Source organism: Felis catus, chromosome B2, assembly GCF_018350175.1.
Source record: "Felis catus isolate Fca126 chromosome B2, F.catus_Fca126_mat1.0, whole genome shotgun sequence".
Classification (NCBI taxonomy): Eukaryota; Metazoa; Chordata; class Mammalia; order Carnivora; family Felidae; genus Felis; species Felis catus.
Window position 1 is genome coordinate 55942691 of NC_058372.1, and position 26982 is coordinate 55969672.

General features: G+C 35.6%; 1 protein-coding gene across 16 annotated transcripts in view; it reads right to left on the reverse strand.

Annotated features, from left to right (window-relative positions):
* The window catches only part of KHDRBS2 (KH RNA binding domain containing, signal transduction associated 2), a 610124-nt gene that overhangs the window by 311140 nt on the left and 272002 nt on the right, over positions 1-26982 (reverse strand). The window lies entirely within an intron of this gene.

Below are 26982 nucleotides of genomic sequence, written 5' to 3' on the forward strand. Positions count from 1 at the left end.
AATAACCTTACACATTATTCACAATTCAGATTAGGAAGCTGAGTTTAAAAGACATTAAGCAGCTTCGGCAAACTTGGGATTCAAACCTGGCACCTTTTGCAACCAGATTTGTATTTTTCTAGGGTTTCAAGGAAGCAGAATTTCAGTTAAAATGTGAACATAAGTAATATTAATTATGTTTTACTTTTCTTGACTCCTATCCCCAATAAACTTGTAGTTGTTTCACTAAATATCTAATGATAAAAACTAAAAAGTAATTTTTAGCTTTACTTGGGGATTAATTAGAAAAGTAACATGGACAGACCTAAACTGGTTACATAAAGGCAAATTTGCTATTGATTTCCAATAAGTAACTGTATGACCCATGTTCATGTGCTTATCTGACTAGGAACTAACATCATTTCAGGGCTCCTGGGTGGCTCAGCTGGTGAAGCACCCAGCTCTCGATTTCAGCTCAGGTCATGATCTCACCATTTGTAAGATCGAGTCCCAAGTCAGGCTCTGTGCTGACAGTGTGGAACCTGCTTGGGATTCTCTCTCTCCCTCCCTCTCTCTGCTGCTACTCCACTCATGCTCTCACTCTTTCACAGTAAATAAAATACATTATAAAAATCTTTAAAAAAAAAAAAAAAAGAAACTTCCATCATTTAAATACAAGGAAGCTCATGAAAGAGATGGGACAGCGTGCCTGCTTTTCTGTCCAGCCCCACCCACTCAAATCTAACAGTAACACCTTTCAGCCTAATAATCTATTCTCCAAGTGTCCCTGAGCACACTTTTTTTTAATGTTTATTTTTGAGAGAGAGAGAGAGAGAATGAGCGGGGAAGGGACAGAGAGACAGGGAGACGGAGAATCCGAAGCAGGCTCTAGGCTCTGAGCTGTCAGCACAGAGCCTGATGGGGGCTCAAATTCACAAACCGTGAGATCATGACCTGAGCAGGTATCAAGAGTGTGACGCCTAACCCACTGAGCCACCCAGGAACCCCTCCTAAGCACACTTCCTATCTCTAACTAGGAGTTTTTACTTAAAGGGGTTTTCTTAGTGCCCATTTCTCAGTTTAGGGAGAAGTAGCAATTGCCTGAACAACTACACACTCATGGAGTATAGTACACATTTCTTTCCTCTTTGGATTCTGCTGGGAGGTAAGCTGCTCATTATCTCTGGGGTCAGCTTCATTTGTACCTAGGTGTTGAGGTGGTTAAATCAGAGGATTCTTCATACTGCCCCTTTCTCCATACTTCCTAAGCCGATTTCCCACTGGGTATTAAGGACTACTTGTTAGCCACATTTAATACTAAGAGGTGTGGGGAGGGAGGAGAGGGTGGGTGATGGGTATTGAGGAGGGCACCTTTTGGGATGAGCACTGGGTGTTGTATGGAAACCAATTTGTCAATAAATTTCATATAAAAAAATACTAAGAGGTGTGGCATTCGTATATGAATTATAATACTCATTTAAAAATTTTTAATGTTTATTTATTTTTGAGAGACATGGAGTGCGAGTAGTGGAAGGGCAGAAAGAGGGAGACACAGAATCTGAAGCAGACTCCAGGCTCTGAGCTGTCGGCACAGCTCAGAGATCATGACCTGAGCAGAAGTCAGACGCCTAACTGACTAAGCCACCCAGGCACCCCAAAAATTATGATACTTATTTTCAAGGTTTTCAAATAAAGTGAGCCTAACTAGGTATCTCTGCAGTTGAGCCATTAGGCTGATGTTCACAAACAAAATGTAACGTACTATTAAAAAGCACATTTGCCTCTCACCTCCTCAATCACCCTTTATACAAGCAGATGAGGAAGCTGAGGTCCTTAGATATTAAGCAACTTCCTGGAGGTCAAGCATTAGGTTTCCAGGCAGGATCCAGTAAGGTAGGTGTTAGCAATGATAAAGACTTTAAAGGAGAAAAGTTAACACAGCAAAACCTATTGTGAGCTACTACTGGTTATTTTCAAAACTAAGCTTTCTACCTTCCAGGTGTGTTATATTTGAACTCATGTATTAGGGTAACTTTTTTTGCTTAAAGTTTATTTATTTACTCTGAGAGAGAGAGAGAGAGAGAGAGAGAGAGAGAGAGAGAGAGAGAGAGAGAGAACACAGGAGAGGGGCAGAGAGAGAGGGAAAGAGAGAATCCTGGGCAGTCCCCACACTGTCAGCACAGAGCTTGATCCCACAAACTGTGAGATTATGACCTGAGCTAAGATCAAGAGTTGGATGCTCAACAGACTGAGCCAAGGGTAACTTTTGATAGAGCAGAATTCCCCCAGCTTTAGTTTCTTTATCTGTGAGACTTATATAATAATAGTGAGGTCACAGGATTTTGTGACTTTTGAGAAAATTGAAGAAAATTTGTACACTAAAAATGCTCCACCAATTTATTTTAATAATGAATATTGTTTCTTATATTTTAAGTAGCATTTGAAATAATGTCTGACTGTTCCAACAGAGACCAAAGTAAACGTGACTTACACATGAAGAATAGTTCTTTCTTTCTTAAGTAAGAGTCTAAGCTATAAGCAGCTAGAGGAATAGATGGTTCATCTCTTCACTCATCCAGAGATCCTGGTTCCTCCTCTCTGAACTCAAGCAGCCCCTAAGATGTTGCTCTCCTGTGTGCTGATGAAGAAGGCTGCCTATAATCACTTCTAAATTCCACTCCAGGGAAAAGAGAAAGAAAATGCAGACAGCAAAAATCTTATTCTCAAGGACATTTGCCAGACGTTTCATACGTCATTTCTGGTCACATTTCTTTGTGAAAAGTGTACTTACACCGTGGCCCTGGATGCTATGGAAGCTATAATTGTGGTTTCAGGCTGAGTAGCCTTGAGACTAAAATGTGAGGGTTCCATTTATGATGGAAATAAGTGAGAATGGATACTGGATGACAACTAGCTGTCTCTGCATTCAGTCCTCATTCAGGGCTAGTTAAAATAATACTTATTTATTAAATCTAATCTTGGTGAATAGCTAGCCAATGTCTTCCAGAATGTTTAAATTTTATTTTCAAAAACAATACTATACCTCCAGTTGGATTTATAACATAAACCTCCAAGTTTCATTTGAATACGGGCAGACATCACAGCCATCCTGAATAACGCGAGTGTCTAGAGACCAGTAAGTATATTTACAGTAATTTAATACAATCTCTTGAAGTATTTCCTGAACAAGAGTTCCAAGTATATTTTGAAAAAAAGAAAAGTTTACCTTTGCAGTAAATTCATTATCTTATAAGTTGATTGTGAATGGGGCAGTGAGTAGTATTTTCATGTTTCTGCCCGATATCTTTTCCATGTTTTATAACAAAGAGCATTGTACCCTAGCAAGTTACACTAGATAGAACAGGGAACAAATAGCAAGAACTGTAAAAAAATAATATATATGTATATAAATAAAAAAATTAAAAAATTAAGAAATTAAAAATATTAGAAAAATCTTGAGTGTAAATTGACATATACTATTCCGAAGTTAACATTACAGAAGAGTGAATCTACATCTAATAAAAGCAAAGAAAAGGGCACAGGGAATAAATTAAAAGAATGCAAGATGCACACACTGGAAGGTGAATTGGCTTGACGTGATTCAGATTTCTGCTTAAAAGACTGTGCACTCAGTTGATATTATTTAATCTTCTATGAAAAAGGTACATTTATTCCATTGAGGACATTTACTTTAACCACTGACCTTCAGAACATGGTTTGTGATGTTCAGCTATTACAAAGGTATCATGAGCTAATTATTTCAAGTACAGTTATTAGTTATGCTAAACATAAGAAATTCAAAACAAAGTCATTACAAATATCAAATCTAGTTTTACATATCCCCAAACATTCTATTCCCATGTTATACCCTAAGGTAAAATATAAGTAAAACATATCAGTTTTCACCAGTTATTTTATAGAGAATAGCGTGGCACGAAATAGAGTCTAATTTGAATTGCATTCATGTGTTTAATTGTTAAAAGGATTTTTAAGGAAACTTTCTCTTAGGAATTATCAATTGTGTTTTATCTTCCACAAAAGAATGCTTTTGACTGGGAAATAATTTGACAATTAGAAAATTTTCCTCTTAATTCAAAACAGCATGTTCACTGAAGAAAACTTGAAAAAAAATCCCCAAAGTACAAATATTTTAAAAGATACCAACAACCACACAATTTAAGATAGACTATTAGTATTTTCAGTGTTTCCTCAAGTATCTCTATACAAGAATAGTAATGGAATTGAAGTCATAATTTTAATATTGCTTCTTAGGTCACGGGTATGCAAAGTACCTTCCATAGATTATCTAATTCTGTACGCACAACTTTACTTTATGGTACATAATGTTATTTGCTTCATTTTACTGATGAGGGGACTGATAGAAATATGTCCAGAGTTACACAGACTATAAATCATGGGGTTGGATTAGAATCCAGGTAATTTCATATCAAAGGTCAAGTTCCTAATCACTACAGGTATGTACTGGTATAGGTATGTTCAATGTAAGTAAACATTTTATACATCCAGATATTCCCATGGATATGTCTGTCTAATTTTGGGAATATCATGGCCTCCCAGCAATTTCCTGGTATTAAGTCCCAGGTCCAGGGTATCCTACAGCAGATTACAGGTCCTTATACACTAAGCACATCTGCCATGAATTTCTTCTTCCCTCTCCCAAAAGGTGTTGATTCCTTAGTAGCTGTATGTATGTAATGGGTGGAACCATTATTTTCAAGGTTCTCAGTACTCAGCCCCTACTTTATGAATGACTTACCTAAAAATTGCTAGTGATCCTGCACCAACCACACTGTTTATAACTAACCCTCTGTTTGCAACCATCAGTTCCAAACAAGGCATTCACCCAAAGTTTTTAAGATTGAGCTCATATTAGTTCATACAACTTCTCATGGATATTCATATTGTATTCCTAAGACAAATGTACCTCATGAAGCATCATTCTCTATTTTCCTGCATAGCTTGTCCAATAGCAGGGGCAGGGTGGTTAGGACCCTCTGTACCCACATTATTGTCTGGAATAAGGACTTAAGTCAGCTTACAAGTGGATATATCATGTTGGCTAATGAAAAATTCCCCCAAATAGGACACAGAATCAGATGTCCCCTTGTGTTGTGGTCCTAAGTCCAGCCACTTGATCCCTGGATTTGCCAACTGTCAATTTTATCTATCTATCTATCTATCTATCTATCTATCTATCTATCTATCTATCTATCTATTTTTTATTTATTTTTGAGTTATTTATTTATTTATTTTGAGAAAGTGAGGGCATGAATAGGGGAGCGGCAGAGAGAGACAGAGAGAGAGAAAGAGAGAGAGAGAGAATCCTAAGCAGACTCCATGCTGTGAGAGCAGAGCCCAATGCACTCACATTGGGTGCCCTGCCAATTGTCAATTTTAATGTAAAACTTAAAATTTCTTAAAACAATCTAAAATATCCACTCTTAAAATTATTTATGGGTGGCATAGACTTCATTTGAAATAGCAGAGGGGTACAAAGCAAAGAGGTCACATTGATAATCTCATTATGGACAACTCAAAAAATCCTCATTGTCACAAGTTCCTTTCCTGCTTCATTACACAGTTTTAATTTTTTCTTTGCTGTCTCTAATGTTTGTATTATTCTTTCTTCCCACGTGGAATTTCCTAGGAAATTTCAAATTATTTTCACCCCTATTAACCAGAGTAATTTAGTTAGTGACTGCTAATTTCCAACTGTACATGTCCAACTTATTATGGAGCTCAATGACATAAAGGGCATATCAGTTAATTGACCCTACTCTCTTTAGAAGTCACCGTGGTGATCATCATATGCTACTTGGAATGACCCTTTGGAATCTCTCTTTCTCTCTCTCTCTCTCTCTCTCTCTCTCTCTCTCTCTCGCACACACACACACACACACACACACACACACACACGAGACTCTAGTGAAAGAAAATGTTTCCATTTTGTTAAACTAAGAAGTATTCACCTACTTTGGGCAATTAAAAAAATATGTTATAAATTGCTCACAACATGAGGTAGACCATGTAATCCTCTGCTATGCTACTCCAGAATTTGGGTTATTTTGTCCCTCTGGTATCTCCTGAAAGGCACCCCATTACCAACAGCACCAGCAGAGAGAACACCTGAGTAACTGAGTTGATGTACTATCCATCATTTTTTAAACTATGTGTTCATCTAGATGTATATATGTGGTATCACATATATGTTATATATATGTTATATTGTTTCTCTTAAATATTTAGTCACATTTGAAGTAGTCTTTAGTCTCAACCACATAACTGACTCAACAGGTTTGCCAAATATTTATTCCCCCATAAAATAGTGAAGCTAATGTCTATAATAATCTGCCTGCTTTCCAAGTTTTATAAACCATCAATCAGTGGTATTTGTTCCCAAACTTGTTTATACCTGCTGTATTTGTTATTGTAATTTACATTTTTATAATTCCTTTCTACTTTAAAAAAAATTATCGAATAACTTTCAAGTCAAAAACATGTAGGTAAAGAGATTTTACCGTTTTATAAATGCTTTCATAGTTACGTGAACTTATGATTTTTGTACAATATTTTGTTCCTAGATCAATTACAGCATCTTCATTATATTTCACAATTTATCTTTATATATATCTGTTTCATCATTTTCTCATCTCCCAAATTACTCTTCATATATAAGTGTATCTGATAGAACCTGAGGAAGATACTCAATAAATTCTCATTGAATGAATTACTTAAGGGTGAAAATCATGCTGCATTTTTCTTCTGTCATCAAACCATATCTTTACTGCTCAGGCTAAGGTTTTCTTTAAGCGCTCAACCATTTATTGTCCTGAGACCTTGGAATGTAGTAATCTATCTTTACTAATATGACTATTTTCGGCTTAGGAGAACTATCTCCAAATTATTATTACATTCAATGTCTCCTATTAATGAACAATGTATAGATCATATACATATATTCAATGATAATTTATTTTGTAAGCAAATGATTTTGCAATTGCAGTTTATACCACATCAAGTATTTGTTCTGTTATTACAAGCACATAGTCTGGGCAAGTAAACAAAATAGAAGTTTATAACTCAAAAGAGTATTGTGGTGTTAGTCACAAACAAGTTAGAATAAGCAAACTTATTTACAACAGCCCCTCCTATCTAGTCCCTCCTATGGCTTGCTACCTTACTGTATAATGGGATTGGCAATTAGGTTGGTTTTTACGAGGCTACTCCAATTTCAGGAGAATCAAATAGCTGTATAAGTACAGTGCTTACTCTTTGCTCTCTAAGGAATCAAGCTCAGAAAGTTTTAGAGTCCATAGAGAAGATTCCAATGATAAAAACTTTACAGTAATATTTTATCGACAATTGCTTCCATCTTAGAGACTGAAATAAATTTTGTATTGTTTTCTATGTATAAGAACAAATATTTCAAAAATACTATGAACAAATACCAAGCACTGTTTTTCTGTAGACACTTTTATGTAGCCCTAGGTCCAAGAAAGCGCATGGGACCAAGACTTAGAAGGTGTTGAGTATAACATCTCTTCTAGCCATGGCTCCTCCACCAACTGCAAATTTTAGCAGGTATTTTGCTCTTGTGGCTTCCTTCATATGTAAAAGAAGAGAAAGTTACTAGAGAAAAAAATTTCAAATTGTGCTCTATGCAGCTCTGAGGGTTGACCACCTTGGTGCAAAATGATTCTCCTCTATGCCATTCAACCATGTCAACCAAATTTAGACCTGTTTATGTATAAAAGTTCTGGGTAAGAGAATATTCCACAAGCTCACTAAACAGAAGACAATAGACAACATTAGATATGATGATGTCTAAGGTTTCTCATAGTTTTAAAGTTTCATGACTCACCATGTGACTTTCCTTCACAGCTATCCTCATTCTGCTACTTAAGACATTAGTAGTAGAAAATACTACTTTCCAAATAGAGTATCTTCTAAGATACACTACTAGGAAAATTCAAAACGGAAACAATTCATGTTACTCTTTCAGTATCTACAATGAAGCTGCTCCTGTGTATTTTATACACATTATGTCATTTAATCCTCATAGAACCCCTTGAGGTAGGTAATGGAAGCAGCAGAATGTAATGAAAAGTTAAAAAAAAAAAAGAATTTTGGAGTCAGAATGACCTAAATTTAAACTAACGGCTCTGATATTTATTATCTGTAGTATAATAGAAAAGTACTAAATTTTTTTTGAGATTTAGTTTCTTCATCTACAAAACAAGTAAACTCAAGGTCTCTCATGTACAGTGTCGGGCATACTAAAAACCCTCAGAAAAAGTTAAAGGTTTTCTCTCAGAGGAGCTAAGAAACTTGGTTGCAATTATTCAATATGTAAGAGATTCGAATTTAGTCTGCCTGACTATAAAGTGCACTCTTATGTTAATGGTTGTTTTTTTATGAGCATTAAATTCACTTGAAAGAATATAATTATAAAAGTTTCAAATTAACTGTTGCCTCGATGTAAGCAAGAGTGCATCCGTTCAATGCTGGTTTACTTATTATTAAGTTAATTTAAATTTATAACTTTAAGAGAATGTATATTTGAAAATTACTCTAGGCCAAAGAGCTCACGTGTTTTAGAAAGATAAGGAAAAATTAACTTCACCACATGTAATTCCTTGAATTTTAACTTTCAAATGAACCACAAATGTATTGTCTACAATATGTCACATGGACCATATAACATTGAAAGGCCACATATCATGATACTTAACAGCTCATGATGGCCAGGGTTAAAATCCCAGCTCTTCCAAATAATGGTGCAAAACTTGGGCAAGTGACCTTACTAATTCAGCCTTTGAATTCCTCACCTGTAAAATGATGATAGTAATAACATAGTAGGCACCAATTAAATATGACTATTGCTAAATACTATTATGCTAAATACCCAGGATTCAAAACAATATTCAAACATATATAAATCGAAAGAGTTAGTGTATACAAAAATCCCAATTATTCTTTCAGAAGTAGTTCTGTCAGTGACAGGAATTTTTAAAAAGTTGAAAACATATAATATAGAGTACATTCAAGTTTTACACTGTGGTTTTTACATTAGCAATTATTTTTGTCATATTTTATCCTCAGAGTTATAATTTACTAGAGTGCTTTTTGCAGGCTTTTTCTTAATGCCCCAGGGAACTTTCTTTTAACATAAATCTTCAGGAATAAATAAGTCTATTGTCTGCACAGCTTTCTCCATCAAGAAGTTCACATAAACACACATTTATTATTTATACCTTGGTCTGAATGGGATTTGTCTGAATTGTCAATTTAAAAGCAATTTTAAATACACATATGTGGAAATTCTTTTATGCTACTACAAATTAGTTGTCCAAAATTTATCCACACAAAGGGTTTTTGTACAAATGGAGGTACATAAATACATGATAGAGAAGCAATGGTTTGATCCTCAAGCACACCCCTCAGGCTTTTATTGCCTTCATTTACAAATTCCGGCCCTCTTGAATTGATAGTGGCAAGAACTATTACAGATTATAGCTATCCATACTCCAAACTGTCAACAATGGGAAAGGAATCTGTTCTCTGCTAACACCATCTAGATTCATGAAGAGTGAAGAACCAGAAACATTGAGGGACCCAAGCATGGTATTCTTTTCAAGTAGGTCAGGATTTTAAAAGGACAGAAGTGGATAGTGCCAGAATATTCCCTATGCTTGAGTTTGGTAGTTGAGGGTTTATTAGAGAGAATGGATCTCAAATCAGGACAATCGAATCATACATTCTATGTTACAACAAGAATGGTCTAGCTTCTCAAACTATGAAAGTGTGCTAATTGAAACAGTGAAAAGAGTGTCTAGACACAATAAAAGACCTACTTCACTATTCAAGGAAAATAAAGCAATCAATCTTGACCAAATGCAACCTATAAGGTTAACAGGTTGTCCTGAATTAACACAAGAAAGAGTGGCTTGTGTCCCTGTATTTTATTTAAAAGTCATTTGCTTATGGTGAATCTGGATGGCTCAGTGGGTCAAGCGTCCAACTCTTGATTTCTGCTCAGGTCATGATCTCACAGTTCATGGGACTGAACCCCACATTGGGCTCTGAACTGACAGCGTGGAGCCCACTTGGGATTCTCTCTTTCCCCCTCTCTCTCTCTCTGCCCCTCCACTGCTGTCTCTCTCTTTCAAAATAAATAAATAAAAATTTTAAAAAAATAAAAAAAAATCATTTGCTTAGTAATTAAGGTACTCACAAACATTTGTTTTGTGGGAATAGAACAATCTGGGAATACAATTATGTAAATATGCTTCTTTAGACTCTTTTCCAAATTCAACTGGATATAAATGGGGTCCATTCAGGTTCAGAGGAATTGTTCAGGGGATGTGAAAGCACTTGTAGAACAGTGTTGGAGCCCAGAAAGAGGGAATGGATCCTCGGAAGTGTCTGTACTCAGAGATCTGAGCACTTTGAGGACATGGCAGAGTACTGGTTCTGCTTGACCTCAGAAGCTGAGAAGAAACCAAAAAGTGGGCTAGGCATGCCTTGCCTTTGAGGCCAAGAGAAACCAGGAAAACCAGGGACCAGAAGCCCACTAGGGTGGAAATCCCTCTGTCTTCCACTCAGTATTTAAAGGACTTCATCACTAATCAATTTCAACAACCCTATCTAAGCTGACAAATAAAAAGTAGCATACAATACTAGCACCCATAGTCAAGAAAATCAAGCAGAACATCTCAACATATGCTCTTTGAACATAAGCCAATTGACTTGCAGGAAGAGAAACATGAACACTTGAATAAACACATTTTAGGAAGCAGTGAAGGAGAAAAAATGCAGACACAAAAATTGTATGGTTTTAAAAAATGTGACTTCTAAGGTAAGAACAAATACAAATTAAAAGAGGCTTTTAAGAGGCTTACTTCGCCCTGTTGGTAATTGATTTCCTTTCCTCCTTTTTCTCAAAGCACTTACTTTAGAAAACTTGTAATTGTAGGTAGGTCTTCCTCTCTTTGAAATGTACATAAATCCTTTTGAAGCTAGATAGGCCTATTGTTAACTTTATTACCTAGAAATATACATCTCGAGGACTTGGAAGCCATTTCTTTGAAACATAAACATCATGATAGATAACATTCCTACTTCCCAGTTTCTGTGGGAGGCAGAAGCCTAACTTTGGTAGGTCCTTGCTCCAAGGTGCAAAACAACCTCTCATCATAAAAATATAGTAAGTCTGTTGTTCCCTGGGATGAAGCCAATTGGCTAACACTAATCACCCCAATAAGCAGGTAAAAGGATGAATTCTGCGACAAATGGTGCTGTCAAGTCTTCTTATTGAGGATGAGTTACTGTTTATGTTGCGAACAAGTATGTAATGGGTTGTATCTGCCTGGATGCATAAAAGAGTGAGATTCCTTTCTATGTTTGCAAGCTCTTAGGGAATTGCCTGTGATGCCCATCACATTCTGGCTTAATGCTTATTCAATAATAAAAGTGTTTTCTTTACTACTTTTGCGGAAAGGGTTTCTGGGCTGGGAAATTTTGTTTTAATTACATTTCCCCAATGAAGAAGTGAAAACAGCTAGTGAATTGGGTAAGGGGATCTCAGCAAAGCCATCTTTACCCTGATAGATATTGCCAGAATTGCTTCCAAGCCTCGTGATGCTGAAAGGGCAAGTCGTCACTGCCAACCAATAACAGAAAAGCAAATACTAATGAGTCCAAGCTGGCAGGGAGCAATAGGCCAGATGCCTGGTTCTGAAAGAAAATTTAGAGGTGGCATATCAATTTTGGGAAGGACATCTTGCACAACCAGACACGTTTGTAGAGGACACAACAAGGAGATGCCAAAACAGCTTTGACCGAGCGTGCTGGAGTGACTAGAGACAGAGAAGAGAAAACAAGAACCACAGCAGAAAGGCCACAAAAGCTGCTGAAGAAGTTCCCACGGAGTTGTAGAGACGCTGCCCACTGGAAATGCAATGGCAGCAGACAGATCAATTTGGCCTTTGAAGATATGATATGGAAGACTTTACTTTGAACAAATGCATTATACTGTTCATCAAGCAACCAGACTGAGAAGCAAACATCATTAGGACCCATAAAGTGGCTAACCACTGACTAGAATATACCTGGTATCAGTGTGAAAGGGCATCCAAATTTACAGCATAGATTCAAGGTCAATAAATGCCATAAGAGAAGAATATTTATTGTTGCCACTTTTAGCTTTCTGAAAAAAGGGTTTCCGGATCATATTAGTTCCTGCTTACAACTCTCTACCCATACACTATTTGCCTAAAATGCAACAATTTGAACATGGCATTGCAGACCTTTTTAATCTGGCACTGGCTTAGCTCATCAGTTACCTCTTCTGCCATCTCCTTTGCAGACACTATTCTCCAATCACTAAAAAATCCTCACCTTTCTCTGCAATCATCATCCTCTTTCAAATCCCTGTGTTTCTTTGTTTTTCTTGCAAGGTTCAGATCACATGTATTTTTCTAGACTTCACACAGCCAGCAATGCAGAAACAATTGCTCCATAGAATCTTAACAGTAATATCTTCTCAATAATATTATATCATAAATATTTGGAATTATATTATTAATATTGATTGAATCCTCCATCAGGATATTTGGTTCCATGGATCCATTTAATTTTTTTTTTTAACGTTTATTTATCTTTGAGACAGAGAGAGACAGAGCATGAATGGGGGAGGGTCAGAGAGAGGGAGACACAGAATCCGAAACAGGCTCCAGGCTCTGAGCTGTCAGCACAGAGCCCCACGCGGGGCTTGAACTCACAGACCGCGAGATCGTGACCTGAGCTGAAGTCGGCCGCTTAACCGATTGAGCCACCCAGGCGCCCCCCCATGGATCCATTTAAACATGGAGTATGTTTTTCTATAGGCATCTTGTGTGTATGTGTGTGGGCGGAGTGAGTGTGAGAGATGGGAGGGGTGCAGGTGGATGAGGAAAGCATATACTTAAAGGATGTTTCTTAGATCCTATCTAAATGTTAATAAGATGTATATTGTCTATATACTTTTGTATTAATTGTTTTAATCAAATGAACACTTAAGCTTTGTTACACAGATAATAAATACTTCCCAGGGGGAATGGGAGACAGGAATTTGATCTCTTGGATATTGCAGTATCTTATTACATAATCATTTTCTCTTTCTATCCTTCACTCTGTCTTAGCAAAAATATATTTGATAATGTCTCAGAGCAAAGTGGTAGTAAGTAAATGCTAATTTTATACATATTTTTTTTCCTGAAGAATTCATCTCTGCTTTGTTTTTACAGACTTACAGAATGTTCTGTCAGTGCTACAAAATACAAATCCCAAACCAGAGACACCCAAAACGTGTAAGCATTAGAGCACATGGAAGGAGGGCTGTAGTGACCTTCTATAACTAACTTTCAAGCACCATTGTTTGCCATCAATCTGAAATTGAATGTGTAAAACTGTAGGTACTACAAAATTTCTCTTGTGTATGGAAAGCCCTTTTGCAATTTTGTTTTCTTAAAACCTGTGAAATCACTTTTTTGGATAAAGTATTCAGAAGGAGGAGCTATGGACCCAGACTCGGGCTCCTCATGACACTTTATATTTGCTGGTGCATATCTTGCCTCATATCACCCAGAAAAGATCTTTCTAAGAGAGGAACTTCTCCCTCACCAACACTGACAACAAGTGTTCTTTTCATGCTATTATCTAAAAATCTTTCCATCATCCCCTACCTATGTTTAAATGAGGTTTAGACTCATTCTTTTCTTTTTGTTTCAATGTTTACTTATTTTTGAGAGAGAGAGAGAGACTGAGTATGAGTGGGGGAGGAACAGGGAGACACAGAATCTGAAGTAGGCTCTAGGCTCCAAGCTATCAGCAAAGAGCCAGACGCGGGGCTCAAAGTCACGAACCATGAGATCATGACCTAGGCTGAAGTCAGACGCTTAACAACCGAACCACCCAGGCGCCCCTAAACTCACTCTTTTTTTTTTAACCTCAGTGTAACAAACATCTTTGGATGCTGAGTAAACGGAACGGAAAAGGAGAATCATTGTAAGGAACTAGGGTTTGTCCTATACCACTGATAAGATAGTGTATATTAAAAAAAAATACTAGAGTTTGCAAAGTTTTAATCCAGTCTTTTCTCAGGTTAGCCCCCTCCCTGCCATTGCTAGCCCGACAGCAAATGTGTCTGTAACAGCAGCAGTCAGCAATGACAGATATGTCTAGAGAACATAGGTCAAAAAGAGAAGGTCTATGACTGCCCTCCACTTTTCCACCACAAAAAAAACATATACAGTAAAACCTCAGTTTGAGAGCATAATTCATTCTAGAAACATGCTTATAATCCAAAACACTCGTATATTGAAGCGAATTTCAGGAACCATTGGCACAATTGTGATCATGTGACGTTCAGCATCACATACTACTTCTATTGCAAGACATTGCTTGTTTATCAAGTTAAAATGTATTAGAAATGTTTGCTCATCTTGTGGAACACTCATAGAACTAGTTACTCGCAATCCAGGGTTTTACTGCACATTATTTTTTGAAGTGAGGGTATATATTCAACTGTCTTGCCTTGGTGCTAACGTTGTTACTTAAGACTCAGCCAAAAACAGAACAAAAGAACATGTACTGACTATCCACAATGTTCTGGAATTATACTAGCGTTTTTCTTACTTATGATATATTTATACCTCACAATAGGTTAACATTATCTGCATTTTGACTTTTAAGGAAACAAAGGATTCTTTGAATAAACCAGACAAAATTTTAGAAAATGAACTGACTCAAACATGTGGCTCAATAACTGTTAAGCCCATATTGATAATCATATCTTATCCTATAGCATAAAAATAAGTAAGACAGGCCTGAGGCTGGATTCTGACCTGCAGGGTGTTTTGCTGTTTATCTCAATGTTAGCTACTGGAAGAACTAGTTGGCAGGAAGGCCATGGCCTTTAGCAAAAAAGGTACTCTTCTTAGTGTGCTAAAAGAGAGTTACCGGATATGTTTCAAGGCCCTCCTCTCAGTGGTCATAGGAATATTACAAAGACCTTCTAATAAGGAATTCTAACAAGACCTTAACTTTCAAGCATTCTTAATTCTGCAAAGAGGAGTTTTCCAAAGGTATACCCATCCCCATCTTAAAGACCCTGTTTGGGATGAGGGATTGACAGTGATTTACTTTTATTCCAGAGGCCACCTCTGGTCAAAGGAAATCTATTAATTCTCCTTTTGAAACAAACAGATTTTTTCTGAAAAATAGGTATCTGGAAAGGCTGCATTGATGGTTGTGTTCTAAGTAATTACAAACATATATGTTGATTTAACTAATAAACATTTAAGATGCATTTTCATGTGAAGGCACTGTGCTACATAAGTTTTGGGAGTAAATCCTGACCTTAGAGAGCTCATTGTTTACATGGACAGATAAAGCATTTGTACAAAATAAATTCTTGTAAGTGACAGAAGTCAGAAGAAAAGTTATGCAAGTTTACTATTGGGCATACATATTCATTCAGCAACATTTACTGAGCCTCTCTGCTGTGGGAGCATAATTAAAATGTAGGGACACAGCAGCAACTGAGGCCAGTCTGCTTACATTTTAGTGGGAGAAGTCAAATAATAAAGGGATATAATTATTACATATATATAATTATATATATACACATACATATATACACACATATATGGTATATTATATACACACATATTGCATTATGTATTATATGTATATATATATATATTAAATTATAATTGTAATAAATTAAACAAAAGACAAGGGTTGGAGAACCAGATGGACAGAGTATTATTTGGATAAGGTGGTCAAGGGGCTTCTCTGAGATTAGTGCTGAGTAATGAGAAGGTGCTTTTCTACACAAAGCCAAAGGAAGAGTGGGTAGGTGGGAGAGGTATTGTGGGGAAATTAAAGATAAGAGAAAATGTCTTTAGGCAGGAAAATTTTGTCCTGTGTGAGGAAGAGAGGAAAAAAAAAGCCAGTGTGGCTTGCTCATAGAGAATAAAGTGGAGGCAAATGAGACGTGAAGTGGAATATGTAGACAACTACTATAGGGCTTTGTAGATCATGGTAAAATCTTTAAAACTGGGAGAGATGTTTTGAAGTGCATGTGTGTTGTCTCTTTGGATGAGGGGAGGGACTGTCCTTGAATTCCGTGAAAGTAGTCCAACATAATGCAAAAGGTACAATTAACTGAGATGATTAGAATGGTAACAGTTATTCAGTTTTCAAGGGAAAAAAACACTAATATAATATTTCAGAATACTAGAAGAAAAGTACTTCAAACTAAAGTGACTTTTTGCTTTACATTTCAACACATTTAAGGTCTACTTTCATAGTCTACAAAGTATTAAGGAAGAGGTCATTGGTTCAGCTAGAATTTAAGGATGACTGAGATTTGCAAATGATGAGGGAGTAGGTTAAGAAGAAAGAATCTCATGACTATAATATGTTTGCCTTGGGAGAAACCATGTTTATACCATTGTCTTTGCCCAATAATTAATAGTACCTCCTTTCATCTCAAATGTGGTCAGGTTTGGACACTAAGTTAGATGGTCAGCCTTAATCAGCAGCAAGGGCATGGAGGCAGAAAACCATGCACTTGTGTCAGGAACAGCAAAAGCTCCTGCCAAGTGTCACTGGGCAGGTATGCATGGAGTGCAACATGATCTAATGTTGAAGAGTTAGGCTGAATCTGAGCATAGAGGTCCTGTGATCCCTACTGGGGAGTTGGACTTTAATTCTCTACCCTACAGAAGGATACCTGGAGATATGCAAGGAGGGTGAAGTTAATTAGTACCACAATTCAAAGGAAGAAAATCAGCAATGTATGAAAAACTGTATCTGTCTCATTTTCAGTTGACTCACCACCTTTTTTCCCTGCCAATTACCTATCTAAATGCCTTAAATCCATGTCTTTCAAATTCACATATTATATGGGGCTTTAGCAATTACTTCATTTTATTTTTTATATTATTTTTATTTATTTACTCACTTATTTTTTAAGTAGGCTCTGTGTGCAGCATGGAGTCTAACACAGGGTTTGAACTCATGACGCTGAGATGAAGACCTGAGATCATGACTTGAGTTGAGATCAAGAGTTGGACACTTAACGGACTAAGCCACCCATGGCCCCTATTATTTGCTCTGCTTTATTTGATTTATTTTATTTTATTTTATTTTATTTTATTTTATTTTATTTTTAAGTTTATTTTATTTTATTTTGGTGAGGGGAGAGAGACAGAACACTAGCAGGGTAGGGGCAGAAAGAGAGGGAGAGAGAGAGAATCCCAAGTAGTCTCTGCACTGTCAGTTCAGAGCCTGATGTGGGGCTCAAACTCACGAACCCTGAGATCAGGACTTGAGCCTAAGCCAAGAGTGGAATGAACCACCCAGGCACTCCTAACTGCTTCATTTTAAACACAAAGCTACTGTTTGTGGGCACTCAGGTGGCTCAGTCACTGAAGCATCCAACTCTTCCCCTCAGGTCATGATATCACCTGGGTTGTGAATTCAAGCCTGGCATCAGGCTAACTCAGGCTAACAATGCAAAGCCTGACTGGGGCTCTCTGTCTCTCCCTCTATCTCTGCTCCTCTCTCTCTCTCTCTCTCTTGCAAAATAAAACAATAAACTTTAAAAAAAAAACTATTGTTTGTGAAAGGAACATTAGTCTATAAAGACTTCCATCAAGGCACACTAGTTTAAGATATTATAGGTAGCCTAACAATATTAGTTAAAAAAGGAAAGGACACCAAGCAATTGAGCACAAGTATAATTTTTTTCTGGGGATATGACACCTCAATTGGCTATGTAAACAGTTTTTTTAAAAAAAACACTTTTAAAAGCAATACTATCATGTTTAATCTGCTTACAGGACAGATGTTAAAAATGTATTAATGCTTTATTAAATGGCCTGTGTGATTTGGGGTGAAATTTTCAATTAGACATTCAGAAAGTTCTGTGTCACAAATAATTTACATGAAAATGAAAATGATCTGCTAAGGAAAGCTGTTAGATGACCCCAAAATTGACTAATGAAGATACTGATGTCAAGACTATGATAAAAGTACTATATATATAAAATGAGTAGGAAAAAATCACTAAATATATCTCTGTATCCAATTTAGTTTTATGTTATAAGTGTATATTTGGTTATTATATCTCTTTTCCTAAATGTTTTTATAATCAAGGTTGCTAAAAATCTCCACCACCCACCCTTGGCTTCTTATTAGAAAACTATTCTCTCTATATTTTGAATTGTAGGAGTGCCTGGGTGGCTCAGTCAGTTAAGCAACTGACTCTTGATTTTGGTTCAGGTCATGAATTCGCTGTCCATGAGTTCAAGCCCCATGTTGAGCCCTCCAATGGCAGTGTGGAACCTGCTAGGGATTCTCTCTCTCCCACTCTCTCTGAGCCTCCCCTGCTTGTATTCTCTCTCTCTGTCTCAAAATAAATAAATAAACAATATATTTTTTTTTAAATGTATATTTTGAATTGTATTACATCAAAGAATGGTTGGTAGACCACAAAATGGAAATATTTTCCCTTTGAGAAAGTAACTTACTCCAATCCAAAAGACCCTCATTTTTAATAAAGTTCTCCAAATTGAGTTGAAATCTAGAAATTAAACTTCCATACACTGCTGTTTTTGTTCTCATGTGTCACACTCAACTTTAGTATTGCTTCATTATAATAGTCTTTTTTTTTAATGTTTATTTTTAAAGGACAGAGAGAAACAGAGTGCGAGTGGGTGAGGGGCAGAGAGAGAGAGGGAGACACAATCTGAAGAAGGCTCCAGGCTCCAGGCTCCAACCTGTCAGCACAGAGCCCGATTGGGGTTTGAACTCACGGACCGCAAGATCATTGCCTGAGCTAAAGTTGGCTGCTTAATTGACTGAGCCATCCAGGCACCCCCATTATGATAGTCTTTTAATTTGAAAATAAACATGTACACACATATTTTTAAGCTAAAGTATTTCCATCATTTGTTTTCTAAGTTAGACCACATTTTTGTACCTGTCCCAATCCTGGACTCATTCTGATGAGTTCTAGTTTGCTAACATTCCTCTTAAAATGTAGCTTTTAAAACTGTGTACATTTTTTGAGTATTATTTTATCGCAGTAGAGAGACAGTAACTATCATCTCATTGGTCTTGAATGAAAAGGCACATAAATAGCAGCTACTATAGGCTGTCCCATCTTTGACTCCTCCTTAACTTCTAGTCAATGGACACCTTTAGAGCTATTGCATATGTATGTGAACATGTATGTGAACATGAATGTTCAGAAGTAATATCATTGATATTTTGAAGTTAGCTGTTAAAATTTTTGATTGAAAGAATCAGATGCAGTATATTATTCAAGTTTATCTATACTTATTTGTCCCAAACATTTCTCCCCACGTTCTCTGTCTTACAAATTTGGTGAACATGTTATTGACATTCCCATCTCAGTCCACTGATAAAATTGTGTTGCCTCAATTTAGGACCTTCTTCCAACTTAACACCTATCTGTTAACTTAGTGCTTTTAGGGTTCAACTAGCTATGAATCCTCCTAATCCTCAATAAAGCCCTTTAGAGTATAATTAGAGACAACATATATCACTAACTCTGGAGGACATTCTCTCAAAGCCTTCTCCCAAACTAACTCCCAACCCAGGTTATATGTTCTTTTCCTAAGCACCAATGATATTCGGTTGCCATGCTCCAAAGATGAAGAGTACTCTTCCACAAGACATGCATAGTATTACAGAGAAGACAATGACTATAGCACATTCAGGAGGAATTAGGTGTTCCAAAAAATGTCTGTGAAAAATGCTTTGGACACAGAAGTTGGAGCCTAAAATCAACTAGAATCAATATGCTTGGTTTACTAATGTTTGACAAATTAACTCAAACAGTATGAAGATGTATTAATCATAATTCATTTTAAAACTGAATAATAGGTGTAGATTAACTTCAGTTCAATTATTATGCATACAGTGGCACTAGAAATGAAGTATATTTTCTCTTCAATATATTAAATTCAAAACCTGAATGAAGGAGACTCATTGAATACTTTACAGCATTCTGAAAGGCCATGATTGAAATAAAAATTCATTAAAGCAGTTTAACTGAGGCAATTTTGACGAGTAAAAAGCAATTGGATTAATTCCGTGAATAAGTATTTCAAACAACAATTTTGTAATCATACTTCATTGGCAAAATTTTTTCCATAATATACTTGTTGCTGTTTCTTATGCTCCTAAAAGAGTCTAATCTGCATAGTACAGGGTAGAATCAACATCCTTTTCCTTCTCTTGACCTCTCTTATGCCAAAACTCACCTCAAAATCATACCAATTGCTATTGATTTGTGTAAGTATAACTTCATCCTGCCTTTAGATATAAACATGCATGTACATATTTATTTTTAAACTATATCTAACCAGCTTTAGACTTAGTCATGTTTCCAAATTCTGTTTCCTTGACTAATTCTTCTCATTTATTTTGCTTCTGAACTTTTTATATTTATACATCTATATGGCAAATTACAGATCAATTTGAAAGTTTTTCATTAATTTAAGAAAAAAAAAAAGACTGAATTAAACCTATAAATAGGCCCAGAACATGACTGGACTCATTCACATTGGGGTAAATGGCCACCAATTTCTACAGTTCCCTTTTCCATTACAGCAAAATCAATCACCTCCTAACCAAATAAACGCATTCTTGAGTGACTTTTTTTTAACAGTCTCTACAAATGCAATATTTTCTTTCTCTATTAGCAAACAAGCAATCTTATAAAAAGATTCCAAAAAAGGATGCCAATTAATTCCAATTAAATTTGTGTAGTTACTGAAATTGGCATTTGCTACATTAATACTTATGTGTAAAACCTCTTCTATAAATTAAAATGTGGTTAAGCCTCATTATTATGAGCATCAATGTTGACATAACTTAAAGATGTTTTCTCCATACTCTTTTCCATACTTTATGCACATGTTGTACTTATGAACTCAAAGGAAGGACCTCTCTTAAATTTCACAATTAGTTTTGAAAGTAGTTAGAATTACAAATATTTTTGGGGGCTCCTGGGTGGCTTAGTTGGTTAAGTATCCACCTCTTGAAAGGTCATGATCTCATGGTTCATGGGATCGAGTCCCACATTGGGCTCATGCTGAAAGGGCGCAGCTTGCTTGGGAGTCTTCCCTCTCTCTGCCCCTCCCCTGCTCGCACTTTCTTTGTCTCTCTCTCTCAAATATAAAACTTAAAAAAAAAATTACAAATATTTTTTAAATTATTTTACGTATTGTACTGATTTCAGTCAATCAACTTATACAGGAAAATAAATCATTAGCCCAAGGAGGTTTCAGTAATAGTAAAACAAACTGAATTTTAAAGCCAGTTCAGGACAATATACCTATTAAATCATGGAAAGATGTATTTTCTTTTTTGAGTTTTTTTCTGCCCATTAAACTTGCTGTGGTGTCTATTTGACAAAAACTTTATATTAATAAAATATAAAAACATATGTTCATTATAAAAAACAAAAATAAAATTAAAGATTAAATACTCCTTATAATATGGTGGAAATTAAAGGACATTATTTCAAATTATTTTCTCATTAATAACAAAGACAAAAGCAAGATAAACATCAATGAAACTATAGCTGAGCCCAAGTGGATGTATATCTAAGTTGTAATAGGAATAAAATACAAACAAAAGCTAGAAACAATTGGGGTGCCTGGGTGGCTCAGTCAGTTAAGCAACTGACTTTGGCTCAGGCCATGATCTCACAGTTCATGAGTTCAAGCCCCATGTCAGGCTCTGTGCTGACAGCTCAGAACCTGCAGGCTGCTTCGGATCCTGTGTCTCTCTTTCTCTCTGCCTATCCCCCGCTCACACTCTGTCTCTCTCTCAAAAATAAATAAATACTAAAACATTTTAAATTTTTTTTTTTAAAAAGCTAGAGAGAACTAAAATATCTGGGGAAAAAAAGCAGTTTTTAATTCTCTCTAAAACATACGATCCATCATTATAAGGTTTATAATAATTTTGTTCAACACTGTCTTGTCATCATGTAGCATGGCTTCTGTGCAAATTAATACTTCAAACTATTTTTTTTTAATTTTTTTTTCAACGTTTATTTATTTTTGGGACAGAGAGAGACAGAGCATGAACGGGGGAGGGGCAGAGAGAGAGGGAGACACAGAATCGGAAACAGGCTCCAGGCTCTGAGCCATCAGCCCAGAGCCCGACGCGGGGCTCGAACTCACGGACCGCGAGATCGTGACCTGGCTGAAGTCGGACGCTTAACCGACTGCGCCACCCAGGCGCCCCCAAACTATTTTTTAATAACTAAATGCATCATTTAGACCTAATGATTTGATCCATAATATTTGCATTTATAGCAGGTATGCTTGTAAAATGAGATACATGACTTTGAAAGTACATTTTAATAGGCAGAGACTGAGTGCTAAGAATTAAAAACTGAAAAAATGGTGCCATTTTTAAAAAAGTGGTAGAACTTATGAAGCGCCTGGGTGGCTCAGTTGGTTAAGCGTCTGATTCTTGATTTCAGCTCAGGTCATGGTCTCACAGTTCCTGAGACTGAGCCCTGAGTCCAGCTCTACGCTGCCAGGGCGGAGCCTGCTCGGGACTCTCCTCTCTTCTCTCTCTGCCCCTCCCTGGCTGTGAGTACTCTCTCTCTCTTTCTCAAAATAAATAAATAAACATTTAAAAACTATATTAATTTAAAAAGTGTAAACCTTATGGATATAAAATTAAAGATTTATAATAAATTTTAAGATTCATTAGGATTTATAACAAAAAATGAAAAGAAAATAAAGTTAGACCAATGTTTTTCAAGTGCAGATCTTACTTAGGTCAGTTGGTGATCACTGGTCTGAGTGCCCCTGTTTTACATAAGGAGACCTTTTTTTTTAGTTTAAAAGAAAAGTGTAACACAATAAATACAATAGAATAATAATATCAAAGAGTATGTCATATATTAATATTTGAGAAAGAAGTATACACATTTAGTATCATCTAAAACTTTTCTTTAATTACATTATTAATGAATTAGTTTTCTGTTATTGCTCTAACATATTACCGTAAATTTACGGGCTTAAAAAAATACAAATTTATTCTCTTATATTTCTTGAGGTCACTAGTCTAAATCAATGTATCAGCAGGGCTACATTCCTTCTGGAGACTTTAGGGGAGACATGTTTTTTTGCTTTTCCAGTTTCTATAGGATGCTTGCATTCCTTGGCTTATGGCTCCTCCTCCCATCTTTCTTTTTTTGTTAACGTTTATTTATCTTTGAGAGTGAGCACATGTGCCTGCAGCGCTCACAAGTGCAAGCAATGGGGAGGGGGAGATAGAGAGGGGGACACAGGATCCAAGCTGGCCCTGTGCTGAGAGCAGATGTGGGCTTGAACTCAGGACCATGAGAACATGACCTGAGCTGAAAGCTGAACAGACTGAGCCACCCAGGCGCCCCTCCTCCTTCCATCTTTAAAGCTGATCTCCAACCTCTGATTCTATCTTCAGATCTCCTCATTCCATCTTTACATATATGTTTTCTAACTGATTCTCCTACCTTCCTCTTAGACATTAGTGATTACATTCGGCCTATATGGATATCCAGCATATTCTCTCCATCTTAAGATCTTTAACCTAATTAAATCTACAAAGTCTCTTTTACTATGTAATTAAGGTTCTAGGATTAAGATGTTGACATCTTTAGAAGGCAACATTCAACCTGTCACAATTGTGTATGTGCTTGTGTACCTATGTGTGTGTGCTGAGTCATGATGTAAAACATCTTACTGTGAGTTCTGGCTTAAAAGCACAAAACTCATTTAGATCGAGTGACAGCACAGTTATAGCAAAAATGTTACCATCTTCCCAGGTACAGAGCATAGTAAACATCACTAATTGATCTTAAATTTTTTTCTGCTAAGCTCAAATGCAACGTCAGAATCAGAATCATTCCCAACATGGATTCCAACAAGGTATCAATTGATTAGATTTGGAATTGAAACGCAATACTTTTAACTATCCCTGATAATCACACTATTGTTAAAAGAACAAGCAACAATGGGCTCTAGAATTAAACTGAGAGACTTACTGCAAACTTGGTATGGAATAATGGAAGGAAGGGGAAGAGAGATAGAAGTTTCAAATCAAATATACAGATTTGTGAGACTTAATCAGTATCCTTCTAAATGATCAATTACAGATGTAACAATTTTCAAATGATTCCTAAATTGGGAACATATGGTCCTTCAATAGCAAAAATAAAAATGAATCTGGTTATTATAAAAAAAACTGTTAACTTATCTAAAGTTTTTCAGAAGCATGTTTAATTGATATACAAAGAAATAAATTTAAAACAATTCAAAAGGAATATTGCTTGGAGAAGTAACAACATTTATGTATGAAGAATGATGTATGGTGTTTGAGAAGTAAGCCTTTTTTGCATCAGTCACAGTATTATTGGTGTAGCTCATTGTGTTTTGGTCACCTTATTTGAGAAGGTCAATTTAAATGATTAGTGAAATGTAAAAGCAGATGAGCAACTGAAGGGCAAAGTCCTTAAAGAACATGCAAATTAGGTTTCAGCCTAATTAGTGGAGTTAATGGGTCAGTAATTTCTAGTTTAAAGTTTAAAACTGGTTAAATATACCCAGCGTTTCATCAGATAGGTAATATACTATTTTCCATGAATGGAGGATCACTAAGGAAATTTATTTCTTAAGCTGATGACATAAAATTGAAAACCTTACAATCATTTATTTTTTTACATATTGGGACTCCACTTACTGTAATGCTATGGTTAGAAACACTGAATATATTGGAAAAATTACAATTTAAAAAAAAATAGCATTAGTTTTGAGAGAATTGTATACAAATGTAAAAAACTTGAAATTGTCTGGGGTGGAAAAAGATTACAGAAAGCCAAGATTTATAACAGCAACAAAGCAAGCTTCAGTGATAGTAAACCATAGTCTTAATAAGATTTAATTTGGGGCAGTTGGTAAATAATTGACTTCTGAGTGTTAATGCAAGTTATTCATAGATTCTGCATGCATTGCTTTTTAAATTTGCTCAACACCAGGGAAATAGTTTGGCCTTTAGACAAGACACGACCAAGAGGATCTGGGCAAACATTAATGACAGATACAGGAAATGAACTAAAATGACACTAGGGTGGACAAATCTCAGGGGTGAAAAGGTACCAGATTTTGTTTCAATTTTCTTTGTGCTTACTACTGACACATCTATTTCATACTGAGTTTGAAGAGAGGTGGATTATCTTGCAGGGCTTTTCCTGAAAGAAGGTTATTTGAGAAATTATTTGAAAGAAGCAAGAGAACTTGCAAAGTAGATCAAAGAGAAAATTAAATTTGAGCACCTTACAGCACTGTACTCACTTCAGATGAAACATGGGAGATGTAATGTTCCCTGGTCGCTGTAAGGCGTTTACCAAATAGTTAAGAGTGTTTTCCTTGAGTAGTCAGAGAGCGAAGGCTATTGAAACCATTCAATTTTGCTATTAAGTTTCTTTTGTGGGCATTAGGAAGCATAGTCACCAATGTGATTTTTTTTTTAATTCAACCGAAAGTGTTTGATATTTTTCCTCTTGAATCTCCAAAATTTTCTATTATTAAAGGATGGATCATGTGTGAAAGGCAATGGGGATTACACTGGATGTGAGTGCTTTCCTCGGCATGTTGCTATTGTTAAAATTATGAATAAAATAAGAGCTAAGATTTTTTTTTTAATATCTCTTATTCAGCTGGTGTTGGGGGACTTTTCTGATAAAACTGTCTCTTCAAATCTACTAATGAAATATAATACCGATCTTTTCTACCATTTCTATCTATAATAATTACTACATTGGAATATTTATAAAATCATAGTTGCTTCTTTTATATAAGCATCTTTCTGCTGTAACCAATTATATACTACATTTGTTATTTTGTTGTAAAATATGTATCTGAAAATTTAAATTATAATATTTTATTCATCAATATAAAAATCATTAAAATTATTTTAAAATTTAATTGATTCAATAAAAATTACAAAGAATGTACTACAAATGGCTATCATAAAAACACTTAATTTATGTTCTTTTTCCATAATTATACTTTAGTCACAAATGTCATTATACAAAGAAAGTATGGTATAGGTAAAATTTCTTACAATATTGTTTTCTGTTAATTTTATATTCTATACATTAAATTGAAATATGAGATTCTATGACATAATTTCAAGGTACATAAGTTGGAAAACTGAGACAATTAAGCTTCATAATTCCTGAACTTTTAACAGAACCATTTTGAGAATTAGTATATTTACTACTTCCCATCATTTGCTTACATGTAGAAATTTTCATAGATAAATCTAACGCATATAAAACATCATCCCTTTCCTTTTTGGCTAAATTACACAAATTTTGCAACTGATTTTCCAATTTGTTTTCCTTTGCATAATTTAACTAAGATAAGAGTCCTTGTCTATCTTCATAATACTATCTCCAAGTGGTGGCTTCCTCCAAATATTTGTGAAATAATTTTTAATTTATAAAATATATTAAAATATAAAGGCAATAACAACAAAACAAAATACCTTTAAAAAGAAAGTACCCAACAGTTTTACTAGGTGACAAATCTTATCTATCATATTATCGTTTTAAATAATATTTGGATAAAACTCTGTTAACTTTGACAATATGAAGAATAACATACTAATTTAACCTAAAACTCCACCCTGGAGAGAAAAATTTTTCCAGATGTTGTCAGGGAATAAAATAATAGACATTCTGGCAGTTTCACTAACCTATCATTTATATTTATTAGTATTGATTATCTATAATACAACATTCATGGCACTAGTCTTCTGACTTAACCTCTTTATAAAAAATTACACATAAATTTTTTCATGTAATGAAGGCAATAGATGTAATGGAGAACA